Raw genomic sequence first — 7,500 nt, forward strand, 5'->3', positions numbered from 1 at the left:
ATGGCTGCCTGCTCCTTTGGTTCACGATGTCCCCGCCGAAGGCGGCGTACTTTAAAGTACTGCAGCTCGAGCGCACAAGGTGCGCGGGGAATTGTTAGCGGCGCCGTGCTTGTGCTGGCGGTGACCATGGCTGCCTGCTCCTTTGGTTCACGATGTCCCCGCCGAAGGCGGCGTACTTTAAAGTACTGCAGCTCGAGCGCACAAGGTGCGCGGGGAATTGTTAGCGGCGCCGTGGTTGTGCTGGCGGTGACCATGGCTGCCTGCTCCTTTGGTTCACGATGTCCCCGCCGAAGGCGGCGTACTTTAAAGTACTGCAGCTCGAGCGCACAAGGTGCGCGGGGAATTGTTAGCGGCGCCGTGCTTGTGCTGGCGGTGACCATGGCTGCCTGCTCCTTTGGTTCACGATGTCCCCGCCGAAGGCGGCGTACTTTAAAGTACTGCAGCTCGAGCGCACAAGGTGCGCGTGGAATTGTTAGCGGCGCCGTGGTTGTGCTGGCGGTGACCATGGCTGCCTGCTCCTTTGGTTCACGATGTCCCCGCCGAAGGCGGCGTACTTTAAAGTACTGCAGCTCGAGCGCACAAGGTGCGCGGGGAATTGTTAGCGGCGCCGTGCTTGTGCTGGCGGTGACCATGGCTGCCTGCTCCTTTGGTTCACGATGTCCCCGCCGAAGGCGGCGTACTTTAAAGTACTGCAGCTCGAGCGCACAAGGTGCGCGTGGAATTGTTAGCGGCGCCGTGGTTGTGCTGGCGGTGACCATGGCTGCCTGCTCCTTTGGTTCACGATGTCCCCGCCGAAGGCGGCGTACTTTAAAGTACTGCAGCTCGAGCGCACAAGGTGCGCGGGGAATTGTTAGCGGCGCCGTCGTTGTGCTGGCGGTGACCATGGCTGCCTGCTCCTTTGGTTCACGATGTCCCCGCCGAAGGCGGCGTACTTTAAAGTGCTGCAGCTCGAGCGCACCATGTGCGTGGGGAATTGTTAGCGGGGGCGTCGTTGTGCTGGGGGCTGACTGTCCCTAGTGGGTATAGGATAATGTTAATGTACGGGGATCGCTGGGCGGCACGGACTTGGAGGGCCGAAAAGGCCTGTTTCCGGCTGTATGTGTATGATATGATATGATATGATGCCTGCCTGCTCATTTGGTTCATGATGTCCACGCGGCAGGCGGAATATTTTAAAAGCACTGTTCTGTACGAAGTGCACAATGTCCGTTGGGGAAATGCAGCTGGGGGTCGGTCGACCGGCTGACGACGCCTGCCTGCCGATTTGGTTCACGATGTCCCCGCCGAAGGCGGCATACTTGAAAGTACCGCCGTTCGCGGCGCGCAATTTGCGGGGGGAGGAATTGTTAGTGCACGTCTGTGTGCTAGGTGACGATGCTTGCCGACTTGGTTCATGCCGTCCACGCCGAAGACGGCGCCGTTTAAAGTACTGCCGCTCGAGGTGCACAATTTGCGGGGGAATTGTTAATGGGCGTCGGCGTGCTGGGTGACGATGTGGAGATGTGGAACGCCGAGCCAGATCTATCTTATTTGTTTGCTTGGCCCACTGGACTTTGCATGGGCTTTGCAACACTGTGTGCTAGGTTAAATCACGGCCAATAGAGTGAGTGTTTTTAATGATCCTGATCTGATAAGGGGACTAGAGGTAAAAGAGCCGTTAGGAGGCAGTGATCACAACACGATAAGTTTTACTCTGCAAATGGAAAGGTAGAAGGGAAAATCGGAAGTGTCTGTATTACAGTATAGCAAAGGGGATTACAGAGGCATGAGGCGGGAGCTGGCCAAAATTGACTGGAAGGAGGCCCTAGCAGGGAAGACGGTAGAACAGCAATGGCAGGTATTCCAGGGAATAATGCAGAGGTTGCAGGATCAATTTATTCCAAAGAGGTGGAAAGACTCTAAGGGGAGTAAGAGACACCTGTGGCTGACAAGGGAAGTCAGGGACAGCATAAAAATTAAGGAGAGGAGGTATAACATAGCAAAGAAGAGTGGGAAGACAGAGGATTGGGACTCTTTTAAAGAGCAACAAAAGTTAACTAAAGAGGCAATGCGGGGAGAAAAGATGAGGTGCGAGGGTAAACTAGCCAATAATATAAAGGAGGATAGCAAAAGTTTTTTTAGGTACGTGAAGAGGAAAAAAATAGTCAAGGCAAATGTGGGTCCCTTGAAGACAGAAACGGGGGAATTTATTATGGGGAACAAAGAAATGGCAGACGAGTTAAACCGTTACTTTGGGTCTGTCTTCACTGAGGAAGATACACACAATCTCCCAAATGTTCTAGGGGCCGGAGAACCTAGGGTGATGGAGGAACTGAAGGAAATCCACATTAGGCAGGAAATGGTTTTGGGTAGACTGATGGGACTGAAGGCTGATAAATCCCCAGGGCCTGATGGTCTGCATCCCAGGGTACCTAAGGAGGTGGCTCTAGAAATAGTGGAAGCATTGGAGATCATTTTTCAATGTTCTATATAGATTCAGGATCAGTTCCTGTGGATTGGAGGATAGCAAATGTTATCCCACTTTTTAAGAAGGGAGGGAGAGAGAAAACGGGTAATTATAGACCAGTTAGTCTGACATCAGTGGTGGGGAAGATGCTGGAGTCAATTAGAAAAGACGAAATTGCTGAGCATTTGGATAGCAGTAACAGGATCATTGCGAGTCAGCATGGATTTACGAAGGGGAAATCATGCTTGACAAATCTACTGGAATGTTTTGAGGATGTAACTAGGAAAATTGACAGGGGAGAGTCAGTGGACGTGGTGTACCTCGACTTTCAGAAAGCCTTCGACAAGCTCCCACATAGGAGATTAGTGGGCAAAATTAGGGCACGTGGTATTGGGGGTAGGGTACTGACATGGATAGAAAATTGGTTGACAGACGGAAAGCAAAGAGTGGGTATAAATGGGTCCCTCTCGGAATGGCAGGCAGTGACCAGTGGGGTACCGCAAGGTTCGGTGCTGGGACCCCAGCTATTTACGATATGCATTAATGACTTAGACGGAGGGATTAAAAGTACCATTAGCAAATTTGCAGATGATACTAAGCTGGAGGGTAGTGTGAATTGTGAGGAAGATGCAATAAGGCTGCAGGATGACTTGGACAGGTTGTGTGAGTGGGCGGATACATGGCAGATGCAGTTTAATGTAGATAAGTGCGAGGTTATTCACTTTGGAAGTAAGAGTAGAAAGGCAGATTATTGTCTGAATGGTGTCAAGTTAGGAGGAGGGGGAGTTCAACGAGATCTGGATGTCCTAGTGCATCAGTCAATGAAAGGAAGCATGCAGGTACAGCAGGCAGTGAAGAAAGCCAATGGAATGTTGGCCTTCGTAACCAGAGGAGTTGAGTATAGGAGCAAAGAGGTCCTTCTACAGTTGTAGCGGGCCCTGGTGAGACCGCACCTGGAGTACTGTGTGCAGTTTTGGTCTCCAAATTTGAGGAAGGATATTCTTGCTATGGAGGGCGTGCAGCGTAGGTTCACTAGGTTAATTCCCGGAATGGCGGGACGGTCGTATGTTGAAAGGCTGGAGCGATTGGGCTTGTATACACTGGTATTTAGAAGAATGAGGGGGGATCTTATTGAAACATATACGATAATTAGGGGATTGGACACATTAGAGGCAGGAAACATGTTCCCAATGTTGGGGGAGTCCAGAACAAGGGGCCACCGTTTAAGAATAAGGGGTAGGCCATTTAGAACGGAGATGAGGAAGAACCTTTTCAGTCAGAGAGTGGTGAAGGTGTGGAATTCTCTGCCTCAGAAGGCAGTGGAGGCCAGTTCGTTGGATGCTTTCAAGAGAGAGCTGGATAGAGCTCTTAAGGATAACGGAGTGAGGGGGTATGGGGAGAAGGCAGGAACGGGGTACTGATTGAGAGTGATCAGCCATGATCGCATTGAATGGCGGTGCTGGCTCGAAGGGCTGAATGGCCGACTCCTGCACCTATTGTCTATTGTCTATTGTCTATAATCAACCACTTTATTTTGCCCGTCTTTGTGACTCCTCTTTGACACGTCGATCACCGCTGAGGCTGTTTTACCTGTTTCCCCTATGTACCGTAAGGTACACTCCTTACATTGAACTGCATACACCCCATTATTTCGCTCACGGGTTATCCTCTGTGCTATCCAGTCTCTCCTGTCACCCTGTTCTATGTTTTTGTCTATTACCCAGTGGGAGCAGGCCCCATATTGACATTAATTTGTAACCCTACTGCTCCCCTCGTCTGCTGGTTTTATCACCATCTCATGTTTATCCCTCAGCTCTGCCGTGGTCTCCCTCTCTTTTTTTCTGGTGAGGTTCGGCCTATCCTTTGTCATGGGCATATCCCAGGCTGTTTTAGTAACGTTCTTTTAAAACGTGTCGTGTTTGTTTGGCTTTACCCACGTTCCAGCATTAGAGGCCAATTTTTGCAATGTTTCCTGGGTGGGATTTGCCGGTTTTACAAATGGTGTCACTATCTCACCCTGCTTCCTGATACCCTTATGGGGTCGGCTCTGTTCTTGCAGAACCCTCGGGTGGTGCAGAGTCTGGGCCTTGTTATCAATATCTTGCCCTGCTTCCCGATACCCTTGCGGGTTCGGCTCTGTTCTTGCAGATCCCTCAGGTGGTGCAGAGTCTGGGCGGCATCGTCACCCAGCACACCGACGCCCACTGAAAATTACCCACGCACAGTGCGCGCCTGGAGCGGCAGTAGTTCAAACTACCCCTACCCCTACCCCTACCCCTACCGCTACCCCTACCCCTACCCCTACCCCTAACCCTAACCCTAACCCTAACCCTAACCCTAACCCTAACCCTAACCCTAACCCTAACCCTAACCCTAACCCTAACCCTAACCCTAACCCTAACCCTAACCCTAACCCTAACCCTAACCCTAACCCTGACCCTAATGCAGGCAGAGTTATTTATAAAGTGGCCCAGACTCTGCACCACCTGAGGGTTTTGTAACAGAACCAACCCCATAAGGGTTTCAGGAAGCAGGGCAAGATATTGATAACAAGGCGCAGACTCTGCACCACCTCAGGGTTCTGCAAGAACAGAGCCGACCCCATAAGGGCATCAGGAATCAGGGCAAGATATTGATAAAATGGCCCAGACTCTGCACCACCTGAGGGTTCTGCAAGAACAGAGCCGACCCCATAAGGGCATCAGGAAGCAGGGCAAGATATTGGTAACAAGGCCCACGGGGAAGGCGGCATACTTTGGGGTTATTTTGTAGTGAGTTTTGAAGGCATGTGCTAGTGTTACGCATACCGAGGGCGCGCAAAGTTCGGCGCGCCCGGGCCAAAACGCCTCTGCTGGCCGCGGCCGAGTCGGCCGACGGATTGCCACGGACTTGCTTGACGACCTGTCACTCTCCGTGCATCGGTTGCACGCCCGGTTCGTCCTTTCCATTTGTTTCATGATGTACACGCGGCAGGCGGAATATTTTAAAAGCACTGTTCTGTTCGAAGTGCACAATGGCCGTTGGGGCAATGCAACTGGGGGTCGGTCGACCGGCTGACGACGCCTGCCTGCCGATTTGGTTCACGATGTCCCCGCCGAAGGCGGCATACTTGAAAGTACTGCCGTTCGCGGCGCGCAATTTGCAGGGGGGAGGAATTGTTAGTGGACGTCTGTGTGCTGGGTGACGATGCTTGCCGACTTGGTTCATGCCGTCCACGCCGAAGACGGCGCCGTTTAAAGTACTGCCGCTCGAGGTGCACAATTTGCGGGGGAATTGTTATTGGGCGTCGGCGTGCTGGGTGACGATGTGGAGATGAGGAACGCCGAGCCAGATCTATCTTATTTGTTTGCTTGGGCCACTGGACTTTGCATGGGCTTTGCATCATTGTGTGCTACGTTAAATCACGGCCAATTGAGTGAGTATTTTTTATTCAACCACTCTATTTTGCCCGTCTTTGTGACTCCTCTATGACACGCCGATCACCGCTGACGTGTTAATCTGCGTGTTAGGTATCTCGGGGGTCAGTTGGACGGACAGATGTGTAAGGGTTTTGTTCGGAAGGATCGTTGAGTGTAAACGGTGAACGGGGGTTAAAGGCCCTGAGGTTTCAATCCTCTAAAGAATGTAAAAGGTCTGACGCGTTAGCTAGCAGCTAATGAGGTGAACCTAGCAGCTAATGAGGCTCTCTCTCTCTCTCACGGCCCCGGGACTCCCTCCCTCCCTCCTCCCTCTTGGAACCCTCCCTGCGTGGGGGGGGGGGGGGCACGAAGAAAAAGAGGGTATAAGAAGAATCCAGTGGAAGGAGTAGGGACTGGGGGCGAGGTCAGACAGCCTATCCGGCTAATAAAGCATCATGAGGTTAGGTATAAACTCTGATGACTGCATAAACTCGCCCCTAATGGGGGGGGGGGGGGGGGGGGGGCACTCTCTCCCCCACCCCTCTCTCCCCAGTGCCACTCCCTCCGACCCCCCCCCCACTCTCTTCGTGTCGCTGGGCCCGCCCGGCACGGCCCCGAGGATCACTCCCCGCGCGGCAACGGGACACCGGGTCGCCGGGCCCGCAGGGTCGTCAGTCGGGCGGGGGGGGGAGGGTGGCCATGCCAGCAGCAGGAGAGGTTTCCAACGAACCCGCGACCGCAGCAGGACCGCCCGCGGCAGACATTTGGACCCAGCGGGTCCGTTCGGGATGGTTGCCGGGCCCGCAGCAGAGGTTTCCTTCCACCCAACGGGGGGGGGGGGGGGGGGGGGGGGGCGGGGCTGCCCATCTTCCCGCTCGAAGCAACGGCCTCACCCTAACGGCCTCACCCTAACAACCCTCACCCTGACCCTAAACCGCTCGGTTCATGACTTCTCTCCGTTTGGTTCATGAATTCGCCATTTAGTTCACGACTTCTCCTGTTGGTTCCTGACTTCTACCTCGTGGTTCGTGATTCCGGCGGGTAGGTGGGGTGCCCGGATACTCTCGGCGAAAGGTGTTCAAGTGGCAACGGCGGTCCCGTAGATAAGACGGGTTCGGATGCTCGAGCGTGTCGAGTAAGCGCCGGATCGGCGCCGGGCGCCCCCGGCCGGCTGGCTTGCCCCCCCCCCCCCCCCCCCCCCCTGGCGGCAGAAACGTGTATCGCGCCAGTGCCGCCGCTGAGGTCGAGATTGGCCGCCTCGACCGTTCGAAGCGTCGCAATTCCGGCGGGACTTCCGAACGCTCGTACCGCCAAGTCATCCGCGACATTCGAGAATTGCACTAAGTCCGAAAGCTGGCGTCGCTTCTTTTTTGCCCGCCGCAGGTTAACGATTTGACGGCGGAAGTCGAGGAGGTCCGATGTGCGGCCTTCAGCGGGGCCGCGGCGCGCCTTTCCCGCCAGGCCTATCGGCCCGTCTCCCGCCGGCCAGAAAATGGCATTTCTTGTCCGGGCGGTCCCGATCACGGTTAACGACTTACCACCGGAAGTCTCTATGACCCCGCAGTTTGCGGCCCCGCGGCGGGCGTCAGTGCGACACGACCGGACGGACGACCGGGCCGACTCCCGCCGACCTCAAAACGGTTTGTTTTGCGCGAA

This window comes from Rhinoraja longicauda, unplaced genomic scaffold (genome assembly GCF_053455715.1).
Source record: "Rhinoraja longicauda isolate Sanriku21f unplaced genomic scaffold, sRhiLon1.1 Scf000165, whole genome shotgun sequence".
NCBI lineage: Eukaryota > Metazoa > Chordata > Chondrichthyes > Rajiformes > Arhynchobatidae > Rhinoraja > Rhinoraja longicauda.